This window comes from Danio rerio, chromosome 24 (genome assembly GCF_049306965.1).
Source record: "Danio rerio strain Tuebingen ecotype United States chromosome 24, GRCz12tu, whole genome shotgun sequence".
Classification (NCBI taxonomy): Eukaryota; Metazoa; Chordata; class Actinopteri; order Cypriniformes; family Danionidae; genus Danio; species Danio rerio.
The window spans coordinates 5,021,537-5,036,664 of NC_133199.1; the positions used below are offsets into that span (position 1 = coordinate 5,021,537).

Here is a 15,128-nt window from a genome sequence, read left to right on the forward strand (position 1 = left end):
GCCAATGCAAAATAATATATATATATATATATATATATATATATATATATATATATATATATATATATATATATATATATATATATATATATATATATATATATATATATATGAATAATTGTAATAATACTAATTTCATTTTGAATAAATGACATTTATTTTAGGTAAAAAATAATTTTTTATAATAAAATATTATATATTTACCATTAAAAATATAGATCGTTTAAGTTAGATAACAGAAAATAAACCAAATTGGCACTATTTTCCAAATTTTCATAATCATTTTTTAACCTTTTAATTCAAACATAAGCTTTACATGAATCCAAGCTAATAAAAAAATCTAAAAACGAAGAATAGATGCGTCTAACATGGCTTGTCATGTACTTTCTGTGGTCGGGAGACAAGAGAACAATTGTCTGAGAATCTACAGTATGTGAAAAGACGAGGACTACATGCTTGACTGCTTGATATGATAACCCTGATAGCATGTGCCATACCCTAATGGAACGAAAATTATAGCTGATATGATGACGGTAGAAAACTGACATGCCATTCTGCTTCTCCCGGCCTGGACTCTTGTCTGAAATTTAGCACTTTGCATACTGTGTTTACCAATCAAAAGCACTACGATTGCAGTTAGATCCTTTAAATACAGCATTTCCCCTCATTTGTGAGTAATAACAGATTATTTGTAGAATTGTAACAGAAATGTTTCTCGATTTATCTTCAGCACATTTTAGGAGGCTTTACACTTAACACTTTATTTCTTACAAAAACAAAACTTCCTTCCAGATTGCGCATCGCTCCGTCAACAGATGTTTGACACTGCTAGAAATTACACCCAGCTCTTGATATAGCGTTCTCACATGAATTGCACCATTTAGCATTTTGCCGTTTTGACAGGTAATTGACTTTACCCTCTGACAAAGTGAAACGTGTGTGTTGTCATAAATAATGCATAGTTTAAGAAGCTCACATTTACACTAGCATGAATATTCATTAGTAAACAGAGTCGAGAGAAACAACACCCGGTACTTCAGCATGCATATAGACTCGTCGTAACAAGATGCAGTAAGAAAATCGGAAGCTTTTAAACTTCCTTCGATAAAGCTACCGCTAATGCTAACAACAAATGATCTGTTAGCACTGGCTAACATTTCAGCTAAAGCCTTTTTAGACAAAATGCTAAGTCTCGAAAGCTAGGATAAAGTCAAGCTTCTGCTATCTTCCGCGTTTCCTCAGAGGTCAAAGCACACACACTGATCTCAGACTCTGTTTTGTCATTTGCTAGCGATATTGTCTAATGTGACCTAAAAGCCCCGAGTATGTAAAGCTTTAGACAGCTGAGCTGATTAAAAACTTGCCTTTTGAACATTAATTTATTCCAAGCCATCATTTCGTCAGGGATACAATTGTTTCGGTTGAGATTTTTTGTCCCCCCTTCTTTTCCCCCCCATCACCCTCAGATGGATGTAGGCCTAATTCTGCCGCCTTTTAGAGAAGCTCTTTAGTCTTGTGAAATATGATTAATCTGATTAGTCATTCAGGCCGGTCTGCCTTTATGCTTACATTAACTAGCACAAAGAGCCCCCCTACAGGTTAAAGTTTAAATGTGGATTACCAGATAAAGCCAGCCCTGATTAGGTTACTAAGGGCCATGCAAGATGGAGAGAAAAAGAGAGAGAACAAAATTAGATATGCTTCGCTACTAATTTCACAAACATCTTCATTTTATTTTATTTTTTCCTTTCTTCTGTTGTTTTACGCTTTAATTTGATTCAGTGACTTGCACTTGGATAGTGATAGTGCTGGACAAAAATCTTTCAGCAATTATGCAAATGGCTAACTCGCACGCACAATGCTGCATGGAAATGGAAAACAGAAAATAATGCTCTCATTAAGGACAGATGGTAACAGTGTTGTAAGGTTACAGTGAGAGGGCAGCACTTCACAAAGTGTCCAGATTTGTGTTTACCCCATATCGCCTTTATTTGTCGTGATTTTGTCTGCGAACGTAGTTTGAAAATTACTTTTGCTAATATTTTTTTGTCAAAATTATAATAATTTATATGTGAAAATGCACCTTTTTTTCCCCAAAACACTATTTGAATTAATAAAAAAACTCTTTAATCTAAGAACGATTCCCAACAAGAGCTCTGGCATAAATTCAGCAGTGTAAATGTTATGCTCGAGATCAGACAGCATATAAATTACAGCATATTGCCTGAATACAAATCACTGAAGGCAAACAAAAAGAAATCAAAACCACAAACAAGCAATTAAAATAATCTTGGAGATGTCTGATACATTTTAAAAGCTCAAGAAATGTGATATCACACACACGAGGCTTCAAAGGGCCGCTATGGCAAACCTAAACTCTCTTGAAGACTCCAGCGTAGAAAAACGAACAAAGGGATACGTGGGCGCTGACAATTAATAGTAATAAAGCTGCGTAGCAGCAGAGGCGTCTGTTGTGTCCGGCTCAGATAAGAGGAAATGTTAGTTTATCACCCTGGACTGCACTAACCGAGGGTGGCGGGGAGTTATTTGCCTAGTGGATTACGTGTTAAAAATCTTGTAGGTGGTGGCACACCAGCTTGAGCGTTGGGAAGTAAAATCCACATCCATAAATCTGAGCGTCCGCCTTTGGACTCACCTGGCAACAGCTGAAGAATCGGGTGGAGGGGGTGGTATGTTGCTTGATACAGAGCAGCTCCAACGTTTATTTTCATTCCCCCATCGCCCACTGAGACCTGCTCCAATACCACCGTCTGGGATTTTGATGTGACCGTGTTTATTGTTGTCTTTTCTTGGTTGTCCACCCTGTCGTTCTGACGTCCCTCTCCCGGGTACAGCAAGGGGATGAAAAAAAGAGTGCCATTTATTTCTGCTAATTTTCCCTTCTTTGTGATGGATGGCTTTCTTATTGTGCCATTTGGGCCTTTGAAAAATGTTCTATGAAGCAGAAGAAATTGCCAGTTTCCATATCATACAAATCTGCCATTCAGATATCCAACTGTCTGGATACTCTGCTGTCTGTCACTAAATCCCTGTCCGTTTCTCATATCAACCCAGACATTGAATAGTTATATTTAATAAATATATAAATCATATAAATGTATGGTGTCTGGTAAATATCCAATGCAACTTTGTAGTGTACAAGTGCCAAGTTTTATCATACACATCCACTGTAATCCACCTTTAAATTAATTTCGTAAGTTTAATATAGAATAAATGTATATTTTGTTTTGTTTGTGTTGCTTTGTAAAATGTCATCTAAGAATTTCCCATTGACCGCATCTCTTCTCTGCTTCAAATATTTATACGCTAAGTGTGTCGAAAACAAAAACCTACAAAAAGTTGCCCGACAAACAAAAAAGGGGTGTCATGAAAAGAAAGAAGCGAAAAACTTTCATCCTAAAGGCTTTATTCTCTGAAGTTCCTTTTATCCTTTATGTTCGGATTACGGCGTGTCTCTCGGAGGCTCTCAGAGGGCCCCCAAGTTCTTATTAAATTATTTCTGGGTGAAATGGACACAACTTGAATGGAATCATTAAACTTTGCTAGTTATAAGAATGCGTCAGAGCCTGCGCGCGATGAAAAGCGACACAGTTTCATGCTCCTCCAAAACATTTAATATGCCATGAAAAGATATGACATCAATCCTCGCAAAAACACAGGGGCGAAATGAATGATGCCATTGTGACTCCAAACATCAATCATGCCCAATACCCTGGAAAACAATGGAGTTTTGTTTGCATTTCAGAGGTGACAAACAACATTACTGACTGGCTTAACGTTGTCAATTCCATTACTCAAGACCTGAAGCAAATCAGAATTAAACTGTGGCCCAGTTGCTAGGCAGCTGAGTTCTCTTGACATGGTGGTTAGTTTTTCTTTCATTGCTTGACAAGAGCCAAGTGAAAAGAGTTTTGAAAAAGTTGCTAAAAGCGCTGAGAGGAGGGGGATAATTGGTGCCACTGGATTGTAAGGCGTCTCTTGTGTGGAAACAGACTGTGGAGAAGAGAGAGAGAAGGAACCCATCGCACGATAATAAAAAATCAACTCTTGTACACAAACTTGACCTGGAGACTTCCATGGCCTTCAATAATTCAGAAGCCTTTCTTGGTTCCACAAACACAGGAGAAGCTCTTCAAGTGACAGGTGATATGTATTTGGATGACCTAAAGTTAGAGATTGTTTTGTATTGTCATGAGAGTACTTGCTACCTGTGTTATCCTTGTGTTGCAAATGAATGAACAATAAAAGGTAAAGTAGGTACCAGATGGATGAAGTGAAAGCTTTCAACTTGGTTAACTAGGATGTTCAGAGTGCTTCAAGCATTTTGATATGTTGATGCTAAGTTGGTCTGTGTGGGTGCCTAATTCTAATGAGGTCACCTTCCTTGAAAGTCTGGTCCTTAGACTTGGTTCCTTCTGTTACTCTGTAGGGTACTTTCCAATTCATGGTCCACTGTGAAATTAGTTAAATCAAGTCCAGTAAAATCCCTAAAAAGGCACTCATGCAAAATAAATTCAGAGTATCCAAAAAACCCGAGAGGAGGGGGATAATTGGTGCCACTGGATTGTAAGGCGTCTCTTGTGTGGAAACAGACTCTAGAGAAGAGAGAGAGAAGGAACCCATCGCACGATAATAAAAAAAAATCAACTCTTGTACACAAACTTGACCTGGAGACTTCCATGGCCTTCAATAATTCAGGGGCTTTTCTTGGTTCCACAAAGACAGCAGAAGCTCTTCAGTTGAAAGGTGATATGTAATTGGATGACCTAAAATTAGACATTTTGTCTTGTTATGAAAGTACTTGCTAACCGTGTTGTCCTTGTGTTGCGAATGAATAAACAATAATAGGTACGGTAGGTACCAGATGGCTGAAGTGAAAGCTTTCAACTTGGTTAACTAGGATGTTCAGAGTACTTCAAGCATTTTGATATGTTGATGCTAAGTTGTTCTGTGTGGGTGCCTAATTCCAAAGAGGTCACCCTCCATGACAGTCTGGTCCTTAGACTTTGTTCCTTTTGTGACTCTGTAGGGGACTTTCCAATTCATGGTCGACTGGGAAATTTGTTAAATCGAGTTCACTGAAATCCCTAAAATGGCACTCGTGCAAAATATATTTAGAGTACCAAAAAAACCTTGAGAATAAATAAATAATAACAACTTCATAATAAATGAAGTAAAGAATGTGCCTTCGGAAACACCAACAATAAAAAGGATTTGGTTCCTCAGAATCAAGACTAAACCCTACAACTAACAACCTTTCAGCTTTTTAAGTAAACAATAGCTGTGGAAGGTATTCTTGCAGAGATCTGCAGCAGTACCCAAAAAAACTTCCCAAAAAGTGCACACCCAGTCTGAGAGAGGACCAATTAATGCTGGATTAGGACTCATGCTTATTTACAGTCGCTTTTGTCCTCTTTCCTGTGCTCTGACTTCCTCCATGGAAGAAAGATCGGAGGAATAGAGGGAGAGGAAAAGGGAGAGAATGAGAGAAAAAAGAAAGGAACCTGAGAGAGGGGGGCCTTCAGAGTCTTGAGAGTGGGAGAGAATGGGGGGTTGTTTAGACGCGAGAGGTGTAGTGAGGTGGCTGGCTCCATTGTGAGGACACCACCTCTCTCATTATACCCTCTCAATCAACACTCCTGCTCACAGGAAGCCCCTGGAAAGCCCATCTGCCATGGCTAATCTGCAGGCAAAGTCGTGGCCGCACCGTCTAAGGCCCCGCTACCCTCAGCTGTATTATTCTCTCCCTCCGCCACTGCGCCAGGGATCAGCCAAAGCCCATTAAAGTAAATAATAGCCAGAAATGACAGGCTTAGTGCGGATTGGGGAGGAAGTTGAAGACCAGTTTGAACTGTGAGCTCTGATTAATAGAGAATAGCATTTGGAACTAGATGAAGGGAGAGAAAGGCAAAGAAAGGGCATGAGAGAGCAAGAAGGTGGGTAGAAAAGGGCAAATTACCTCAGCTCCAAAGACTTCTACATCTTTAAGTTGACGGGACTTCCGTGAATTTCCAAGGCACAAGTCAACCATGAACTAGTCCTGTGTACTATTAGCTAACTTTGTTTAGCGAAGCATTGTACCTGCTTGTGAGTGTTGTGTGTGTATGTGTGTGTATGCTATGGGGATCAGATTTTTGGCCCCCAAAGCAAATCCGAAAAGTCACTGGTAGGATCTTAGGAAAGAGGAAAATCTACCCAGCAAGAATCCCATCTTTCTTACAGATAGCATCAAGGTCACCCACATGTAGTAGTACTTTATGCTTAGCCTAATCTTCATAGAACCATTTCAGAGGTCTTAAGGTTTTGCCATAGATTTTGGACCGTTTATATCCAGCGCCAAAAGATTCTTTGAGCCTTAATCCAGAAAGGGAACATACTGACTGTGCTTTATAAATTCGATTTTAGGGTTATGTGCCAAGCCTTCAAGATACAAAATAAGACCCATACACAAGATGTGTTGCAAATATGATATGCAAGGATACTCAAAGAGTTCCACATTTTGTGACAAATGACCTAAAACCAAATGACAAACCGATTTGGACTGAATAGAACTAGAGTTTTAATAGGCATCAGTGTGAATTCACACAACTGCTACTACTACATCTATAATGAATATTCTTGTATGGGGTAGATTAGCCCTAAAAATACCACAGCGTGATTTCTATATTAGGGGTAGTCTATCTAGGGTACGTCTCGCAAAGGTTGGTACTACAGTATGTTGTAATTATCTCAGTAAATGTACCGTAGTCAGTAAGCTAGAACTAAATGCAGCTTAATCACATTCTCCTCAGCCTACTTTCATTGCCTTCAGGCCGAGAATGGTGACTAACTAAGACTGCCTGACAAAACTGTGGAGTATTGCTTGTTTATGGTCGCACTTGAGGTTAGCTCGCTAGTGCCTGAGTTCAGCTGGAGGACTTAATATGACCTGTCATCTGGCCGACGGTGGAGTCTGTTTCCGCAAGATTATGTCAAGCACTTCCACCTCTGCCTAACAAAGGTTAAAAATTGCTTATACATCTGTGAATGAATTGGAATGCTCACAGGAAACAAAGGCTAAGGCAAATGGTTAGCGACTGAGAAAACGCCTGATTGGCTGCTCACCCCTTTGCCCTGTTCCATGAACAGCAGATTATGTTAATGTTATGGAGATAATACTCAATATGATGTATGATACACCTCACAATGGGCCGATCCCTGGTTTTTAAAGTGTATGATGTGGGGCTCATGAACAAAAGGTTGCGTGAAAGGGTTCAGGCAGGGAAAACATAAGAGAATATTGTGCTTTGAGACGTAATGAAGTATTTAAGATCTCCAGAATGTGTTATTGACAGAACTGTAAAATATATATTTATATAAAAAACATAGGAGTTCACTGGGTCTCCTGAGAGGTGCTAGCGTTTGTTTCAGAGAAGTGTTTAATGGTATCGATTTTTATTGTTCAATGAAGCGTGTGAAGATTTTGACAGGGATATTGAACTGTTCTGAAAAAACGTTGTTGGAGTTGACTGTTTGGGGAACATCCTTTTTAATGTCATGAAAGAATTACAGCTAAGAACAAATCTTAAGGTCACAATTTAATAAATAAGCTTGTGAAAAGCGACTAAACAATATTTTGATTAACAAGCCTTAGACTTAATTTGCACATGCCCTTTATAAAATATAGTTTCTAAGACTCTTAAGGTATACCTATTCCCCTGACTATGTCATACGTGTGAGGACTCTGTTGGCCAGTAGAGGCCTCCCATGCTTTGTGCAACATTGCACACTGTCTTGACATGTTTGAGACTACCAAACGGACATCTGTAGCCATAGCACATGCATTTGCTTTTGCTATTTACAACACTAGCAGTAGTACTTCATTCTTAGCTTAATCTTTACAGAATAATTTCAGAGGTCTTAAGGTTTTGCCATAGACCGATTATATCCAGAGCCAAATGATTCCTTAAGCCCTAATCCAGAAAGGGAACATACTGACTGTCCTTTTTAAATTCGATTTTAGGGTTATGTGCCAAGCCTTTAAGATACAAAATAAGACCGTTAAGAATAAGACTGTTGGCCAGGAGAGGCCTCCCATGCTTTGTGCAACATTGCACACTGTCTTGACATGTTGAAGACTACCAAACGGATATTGTAGCCACAGCACATGCATTTGCTTCTACAACAAAACACAGCATGGCTTGAAATAATAGGAAGGTCTTAATTTGGTTGATCATTGGTATAACTATTTTGTTGATTGCAGTCATTAGCAGACCCTTTTATCCAGAGCACTTGCATTTCAGGTATATCCAATCAGTGGGTGCTTTCCCTGCATATTGAACCCAAGTCCTAAGTTGAGCTACAAGCTGGGTAGACTAAGATGATATAAAACCACTGTTCAAGCACAACCCACTGTCGCAGAACACTTTGTTTACTCACCAAAGTCACTAAAACAGTTTGAGCGCTGCTTTATTTTCGTATTTACGCATCCACTCTAAATCCCACACAAGAAATCTCATACGTCTGCGCCAGCATGTGTCACTAGGTCTGTTTCCCTGCCTGCCCATGTCTCTTGTGTGATTTCTATATCCGTCGTCATGGCGACACAGCAACAGGGAGGAAAATGGCAGCCTAACCTCTGGCATTCACACAGACCAGGCCAAGCCTGAGGGCAAGGGGGGAAGAGCAGCCATGAGCTGCAGGGCCCTGCTGGGTCTCCTGGCCCTCAATCAAATTCTTTTGACCTCAAAGAAAAACGAGAACATTCTAATACCCTCCGCTACAGTTTTAGGGAGATTAATGTCTCAGATCTTTGCATTAACTCGGACGGGCCGCTTTTCAAAACCGGCCGGGTGAAATACTGAGCGTGGGGCCTTGCATATGTTTCCAGAAGCAACTACGATGATTTACAATTGGCACAATAAACTCTCAAAGAGGCAATCAGATGACAAAGAGGTTGTTTCTTGCCTAATTTGGGGGCAAAGAAAGGCCCTTCGATCCAGATCCAACGCTACTGTAAAGGAGCAGTCGGTTTTGTGCGAAACGTGCCACAAACACCTGATTGCTCTTGAGCGGTGAATAGAACAGAAGGGAGAAGGGATTTTCATGACAATCTCACAATGCTGAGGAAGTACATTATCACCCGACTGCACGGCACGTAATGAAGACATCTACGTTATTAAAATCAAATTCGGAATCTTCAGCACGCCTTGTCTAATGATGAGCGAACAGCACGGCTGTCATAGGGGGAGAGAATGAGAAAGAAATAGACAGAAGACGAAGAAGATTTTTCCCTTCGCTTGGCACCATGCCCAGATCTCATTCAAGCAGAACTCTTCCCACAGCAAACTTCTGCCCTGCCAATTAAAGGACAGATCCACCCTCCCCTCGTTCAGCGAGAGAGGATATTTCAAACTATATTTGTTTTTATGACATACAATATTTGGATTAACATGTTGATTTGATGTACTGATTTGCATCACAAATCTCGTAGGATTCGCGGTTTAAAATTTACATCGTACATTTACTTGAAACAAATCAAGCTAATTTTTGGGGGTTTTTAACATTGCTTGTTGACTTAAATTAGTGACAGGTTTGCCTGCTGCACTTGCGCTGGGTTTGATCGATCTGTGGGAAAATAAATATCTGTTCACTCAAAGCGCCGTGTTTAGTATTGTTTCCTGCTCCCCTATGGAGCGAGTGTAAAATCTAATAAAGAAGATCTGAGAGAAGCCACTTTGATCAGGGACTCCTCAAACAAGAACGTTCACATGGGACAGAATGAGGAAATCTTTGAGGACTATAATAGTAATGCGAACAGGTTCTGGCTTTAAGCCATAAAATAGGCCTCTTTTATCTATATCTTTTCTCTTTTTACCGCTCACCATGAACAGTGTGCATTTGAAATAGCTGAAATTAAAATGTAACAAACAAACATATAAAGCAACATTTCATTTCCGCAAAAGGTTTATATGTCAAACCTGTCATGTAATAGTTTTTGAATATAAATCAATAGAACAGAATTTAAATACCAAATGAAAGCAATTCGTTGCTTAGTAAGAGAAGTAATGAAACTAATAAATATACAAAGCAACATTTGATTCCCTAATAAAGTGTACAGAATAAACCTGTCATGTACTTTTTGAATGTGACTGTAACTCAAAGGAAAAGATATAATATATATAAAGATATAATCAAGCAAATCAAACAAACAAATACATATAGCAACATTTGAGTTCCTAAAAAGGTACATAGGGCAAACCTGCCATGTACTGTAGTACTTTTTGAACGTGATTGTAACTTATTAGAACATAATTGAAAAACCAAACAAATGTTAGCCGTTGCTTGGTAGGAGAAGTACTCAAACAAATTCAACTAACAATACACAAAGCAATATTTAATTTCCTAAAAAGGTCTATTGGTCAAACCTGTCATGTAATGCTTTTCCAGTGTGATTGCAACTCAATGGAACATGAATGAGATACCAAGCAAAATGTAACCTGTTGCTTAGTAAGAGAATGTAATAAGTTTATATACCTTTAAAGCACAAATGTTTTAAGCATTGAATGTTTTAGGTTGACAAAGCAAGCTGATGTCACAAAATATCACAAACTTCACTCATTGATTACATTGATCAATTTTAGGCCTGTCACAATAATCAATATATCGACTTATTGCACAACACATGTAAATGTCCTCAATCATTTTTGGTGATGCAATATACATAGCCCATAAAAAAAAAAAAAAATAAATTCTAACTACTGTACATCTCTATTGGAGGTGTCAGTGTCAGTATGGTTAAAAAAAAACTCTAGTATTTACTATAAATTACCATATTATATTTTCTTGTGGGTGTCCGATGAATGAAAACAGATCTGATGCTTTTTTCTAGTTCTTTTTAACTTTTACATTTTTATTAACATGTATTATTAATATTATTTATTTGTTTAGGATATCTGTTTTCACAGTCTGATTCCAATACCTAACTATTTAAATGTGAAATGAACTATAAATAAACAAAATATTCTTAAGAATAAAATATGATGTGTTCTTTGGAAGAGTGTACTTGCATTATGGTTTTATTATAGTGTCAATATGGTCTGAAAATAACAATAATATTATTTATCACAATCAGTTTTGTTGCTATATATTGTACCACCAAAAATAGACATTGTGACAGGCTTAATCAATTTCTTGTGCACTAATCTTTTTCCCATTAATGTTTCCAGTTCTTGGAGGATTGTGAAATTAGCCTTTTCCAAACTAACTTCCAAACACTGATCTATATAATATTAAAGTGCTTCCGAACAGTAGTTTGAGGAAAAGTTCAGTTTTAAATATATTAAATTATAGATCAGATGATATTATATTCATTAAGTGGAAATGGTTAACACAAATAAACAAAATCAACATAATCTTAATTCCTACCTTTTTTGTTGTATTTAGTTGCTAATTTGTATGATTCTCATTTTTACATTCTAACACTATGTTATTATCCCCCGATGATGGCTGGGTTTATGGAGTGAGGTTTGAAATTGAATGAACTCATATAAATTGGCCAATTTTCTGGCAATACATAAAATAGTTCCATTTCTCAGGAGACAAACTGGACAAACTCTTAATACAAAATTGTTGAAATGTTTTCTGAGAGTAACTTTAAAAGACAAGACTTCTCGTTTTGATGTTCAAATTAAACCAAGTGTTTTAAATGTGAAGAAACCATACTAAATATCTATTTTTTCCCAAGTATTGTTCCAAATAATTTAGAAAATACAATGTCTTTCAATGTAACCATGCTTATTCTGATGTATTAATTAAAATATATCCCGTTATAAATTTCTACACTAAATTTGATTATATTTTAAACAAATAGCTAAAATATTGTGGTTTGAAATGCAGTAAGAATTAAACTTAATATCCTTTATGCCCTTTAAAATATCATATTTTAATATCAATTTAATAATCAATGTGCTTTGTTAGCATATAAACCACAATAGTTTTCATTCTTATTTCTTCGACTTAGTCCTTTTATTCATCAGGGGTCACCACAGCGGGATGAACCAACAATTTATCAAGCATATGGTTTTAAACAGCGGATGCCCTTCCAGCTGCAACCCAGTACTGGGAAACACCCATACATACACACATACACTACAGCCAATTTATTATATTCGATTCAAATACAGCGCATGTCTTTGAACTGTGGGGGACTCGAACCAGCGACTTTCTTGCTGTGAGGCAACAGTGCTAACCACTGAGCCACCGTGCCACCCCCTACAATAATTTTGATGGTAGTAACTCAAATACATACCACATAATACTGCCAACTCTTCAACAAAATGTGTTTCTTTGCGTGTGTGTTTTTGTGTGTAGATGATATAAAGATTGTGGAGTTACAGTAGTATAATTATGTCTGTTTTCAAGCACTGAACATCTTTTATCTCCTCTCAAAGTTCCCCAGACGCATAACCATATGCATCAAATCGAGTCAGTCGTGAGTTACCAAAAACAGAGTCCTCTGAGGCGGCGTTGAGATCTGATAACCATCAGTGCTGTTTTATTATGGTTAACAAATCTAACAGTGTAGATCTGGAACTTCACACCCCAGATGTTTCAAGAGCGCTTAAAATTTCCAAGTGTCTGTACAGCTTTTGACTTTAAATATATTACGCCATATGTCACGCGAGCTCAGAGCACTTTCTAAACACTTTCTGAGCAATGATATCGCAGCTCCATATTCTGGCTTCAATACAAGCTTCGCTCTGTCTACGAGCATCTGCGACTCGCTGTCAATTACCACTCACAGAAACATCAACTCGCTTTGTGAAAACAAACCAAAATATGCGATGAAAAAAATCTGAGGTAAGCAAAACTATTCAAATCTCTCACACGATAAATGTGCATTTCTTATATATTTTAGAGGAAGATTCTAGACTGTATATTGTTGTGACCATGGGAAGGGATTATCTTGAGCACACTGCAAATTTATTAGAGTTAAATTCTGGGTGTTGAAGCATTTCAGAGTTGAGAAGTGTTGACACTATAGTGTTAGATTTTGATAAACAAATATAATCAGAGTTAAAAGCTGATTTGGTCCAGTGCAAAATCTAGGAGTTGGGTATCCAACACTTGGTGGTGTTATTTGAAGAAGAGTTGAAGAACTTTCCAGAAGCCATTTTCAATCTGACTTTCAGAATAGCAGTTGGTGAGTCAAACTACCTCAGTGTTTGCATTTTGCTGATTTTCACTAAGGAAATATGGGTGTAAATGTATTGTTTGGTTAATTACTTAGAATGAAGTCACAATTTTAAACTGCTGACTTTGGTATTGATGACCAAAGAAGTGAAAGATTTGCAAGCCAAGTTTGGAGTTTAAGATGTAATTTTAGTGGAAAACTATTAGAGTGACTCTATATTGAATTTTCAAATTGCTCTGGTGAAACATCAAATTCAATTGTCAAAACATTTGTAGATATGCCAGCTCTTTCTATGTGTAGACCAAAGGACTGGAACAGTCTTAAGCACTGGTCATACATATTTTGTTGATACTGACTGTTCTAATAAAAATGATAAAGCCTATTTGGTGCTATACTAAAACTAAATGAAGTGTTGAAATGGTAAATGTTTTCAAATAAAAACTTTTTTTTTTTTAATTATTAGTCTTTTTATGTTTACCATATTTACATTTAAGAGAGCTAAATAAAATAACAATATATTGTAGTAATAAATGACACCGAACACCAACATAAACTTAATTTTACACCATGTGGTGTTAACTATAGTTACATTTTTAACTCTGCCCAGAGTTCAAATAAATCATATTGTAGGTGTCAATAGCTACATTTCCATAACCCTATATGGATATGGATATGCGCATAAAAAATCAGTTGATGGAAACGGCAAGATGCGCATGCATTTTGAAAATGCGCATTAAAAATATATGCGCATAATTGAATAGGATAAACTTTTTATTCGATAAGAATAGCTGTACATAAACTGCGATGGAAACACTTAAGCGCTTCAGTATTAGTGTAATTATATTATTAACGAATCAAGAGCGCCTGTGCTCCATGCCTTCAAACACCACCATGCATTCACAGCATGTCAGGATTGCCTTCTGAGGTGCAAGTCATTTATTAAATGAAGAAAAGATTCCCGCAGTTTCTACCGCAGCAAATTTAGTTTTTTTTTCTTGATATTTGCCGCAAGTTAATCAGGAATTGAAGATTTTGTTCTCTTTGACTCATTGAATGAAAATGCTGCACATCTTTTATGCCATATTCCAGTTTAGTGCATAAAGTTAATCCACATTTTTGGATAGAAACATAGCTAATGTGCCAACACTTTTGAAAGTGTTGATCTAACTCTGTTGGTAAAAGTGATGAAATGAACTCTCTTAGAGTTGTTTTGGGTCCCCATATTTGGCTGCTTACAGCTTTTGACTTTAAATATATTACGTCACATGTCATGCACTTTCTAACACTTTCTGTCTACAAGCATCTGCGACTCGCTCTCAATTACCAAATTACAGTCTTTTTTATGTTTACCATATTTCCATTCAAGAGAACTGAATAAAATAACAATATATCGTAGTAAACAATTACACCAAACACCAACATTACATTTATTTTACACCGGGTGGTTTTCAGTTACATTTTTATCTCTACCCAGAGTTAAAATTAATCATATTGTGCACTGTAAAAAATCCTGGTTGCCTCAAATTTTGAAGCTGAATCAAATTAACTTTATCAGTCCATTGAACTTATATTATGTTAAACTGACTTAAAACAGCTTGTGTAACTTATACAATTAAGTTAGAACATGATTAACTTAGTTTAATATGTTATAATGACCTAAAAACACATGTTGACTAATTGATCATATAATTTTTTTACAGAGTAGGTGTCAATGTGCCAACACTTTTGGAAGTGTTGATCTAACTCTGTTAGGGGAGGACCCCATGAGACACTTTCAGTGAAATGAACTCTCTTCGAGTTGTTTTGGGTCCCCATATTTGGCTGTGCACAGCTTTTGACTTTAAATATATTATGTTACATGTCATGCACTTTCTAAACTCTTTCTGAGTAATGATATCTCGATATTCAGGCTTCAATACAAATTTTGCTCTGT

The 15,128-nt window shown here is 37.1% G+C and overlaps 1 protein-coding gene and 1 long non-coding RNA gene across 4 annotated transcripts in view; both read right to left on the reverse strand.

Annotated features, from left to right (window-relative positions):
- Nucleotides 1–15,128, reverse strand: part of agtr1b (angiotensin II receptor, type 1b) — a 250,778-nt gene that overhangs the window by 63,529 nt on the left and 172,121 nt on the right. The window lies entirely within an intron of this gene.
- On the reverse strand, nt 10,916–13,891 carry LOC141380812 (uncharacterized). Its single transcript, XR_012399679.1, has 2 exons — nt 12,065–13,891; nt 10,916–12,011 (listed from the first exon to the last, which is right to left on the reverse strand). It is a non-coding gene; the product is annotated as an uncharacterized lncRNA (long non-coding RNA).